Genomic DNA, 1,979 nt, shown 5'->3' with positions numbered 1-1,979 from the left:
ATAGAGAGTTGATTAGCCCCAGGCTTCACGTAGATGTACAAGGCTTCAGCCCATTAGCCCAACTCAAGTGGATCGATCGGAACAGAAAATCAGAGACCTCCTATGTGACGCTCTCTGCGTCAAGTTGTTGCCGTTTCGCACAGGCGGGGCTTCGACTGGGCCGGCCCATGAAGAGACGTACTGATGCTAAAAAATATATATCCAGTTGCGGGGATTCAAACACATGACACACATCTATACATGACGAGTTCCTACCAGCTGAGCTAGCAGGTGTAGCAGATTATAGAGTAGCATTGAACCTAAAGAATCAAACATTATGTGCAGATCCGAATCAGTTAGGAATTTCGGAAGCAAATTTTTCTTCTTCAAAAAACGGTATGTTCTGTGAAACGCAAACACTTCCCAAATTTGTGAACAAAATTTTAAAAAATATAACACTTTTTAAAAACAAGAACATTTTTTTTAAATCTTGAACAACTTTTTGAGACGAGAACATTTTTTCAAATTTGAAAACAGAATTTGGAAACGTGAACATATTTTGAAATTCCTGAACAAAATTTGCAAACACGATTTTATAGAAATTTGTGAACAATTTTTTAAACTGGAACATTTCTTGAAACTCCTGAAGAAATGAAAACATGAACAAATTTTGGAATTTGTGAACAATTTTTGAAAACGGCAACATTCTTCAAAAATTGTAGAAAAGTTGAACAAAAACATTCCGAACAATTTTTGTAAAACAAGAACATTTTTTGAAATGCCCGAACAATTTTTGAAAAATGTGAACTTTATTGAATTTATAAACAATTTTTTAAAACACAAAATTTTTGGGAATTTTGAACGTTTTGACACGAACAAATTTTGAACTTTCTGAACAATTTTCAAAAGAAACAAAAAACCCAAAAAATAGACAGAAAACAGAAAAAAAGGGAAAGAAAGAAGAAAAAGAAACAGAAAAACAGAAAAAAGAAAAACGAAAAAAAACCAAAGAAGAAACAGGAAAACCGGCCAAAAAGGAAAAAATGGTTCAGGTAACCTTCTAGAAGGTTCCCAAAACCGGCTGGAAGCTCTCGTATAATGGGCCGGCCGGTTGCTAGCGATGCGTGGTATACGTGTGCGTTCTGTCGACAATTTGATGCAATGAGCGGCGCATAGGGTTTTCCAGAAAATTTATCGATCAGAACACGTCGACGCTTCGATTTGTCGCTCGTTCGCCAAGAAAAGAAATCCCTCGCCCGATCGGCAACAGAGAAACCCTCGCCTCTCTCAAACGGAGCGCCCATGCGCTGCGCGGCTGTGCCGCTGCCATCGTCCGTCGTTAAGCCGCGATTCCCCGCCGCGCCGGCTGCCGGATCCGGCGTCCTGACCACCTGCCTCTCCTAGTCTCCTTCTTCTGATCTTCTCAAACTAGTGCTAAACTACAGTGCACACACAGGTAATAAGTAATCTGTAACTCTGTATCATCTAATTATTTTCCCTAATTTCTTTATATGAGGCAAACTCATTGAATTGGTGGTGTTAAATTAGATTGCATAGTCAGTTTTATTTCATTGTCATAAGGAGATTAGAAATCCAAGATGAAGAGGACCCGTACAATTGAAGCATTCATGATATTATGACTATATAGTGCTATACAAAAATGAAGAAACACGAGGGGCTACTACCTCGTGGACTTCGTGTTAACGGTATAATATGTTTTTCTTTGCAAAATTTCATATGAAAAATTGATTTATTCTATGTCCACTGTCTTGATTTTAAATACTTGACTTTATGTTTGCAGATCCAGTCCTTCTACTATTGTGGGTGAAGAAACGATGACCTTGAATTAAGCAAGTCTTCAGTAATTTGGTACCAAACCATTTTGCAATGATGCACTTAGTTAAACTATTTGTTTAATGGAATTTCCTCTTGTGGCATACATATAACGCACATTGATGTGCATGGTATTTGACATTATATTTAGTCAGTTAGTTTTAGCC

General features: G+C 37.6%; 1 long non-coding RNA gene across 1 annotated transcript; it reads left to right on the top strand.

Annotated features, from left to right (window-relative positions):
- The first annotated feature begins 1,119 nt into the window (after positions 1-1,119).
- On the top strand, positions 1,120-1,973 carry LOC123099425 (uncharacterized). Its single transcript, XR_006448161.1, has 3 exons — positions 1,120-1,435; positions 1,528-1,685; positions 1,781-1,973. It is a non-coding gene; the product is annotated as an uncharacterized lncRNA (long non-coding RNA).
- The last annotated feature ends 6 nt before the right edge of the window (positions 1,974-1,979 follow it).

This window comes from Triticum aestivum, chromosome 4D, assembly GCF_018294505.1.
Source record: "Triticum aestivum cultivar Chinese Spring chromosome 4D, IWGSC CS RefSeq v2.1, whole genome shotgun sequence".
NCBI classification, from domain to species: Eukaryota; Viridiplantae; Streptophyta; class Magnoliopsida; order Poales; family Poaceae; genus Triticum; species Triticum aestivum.
The sequence above is the reverse complement of the archived record's forward strand: the minus strand, read 5'-3'. Positions and strand labels throughout refer to the sequence as shown.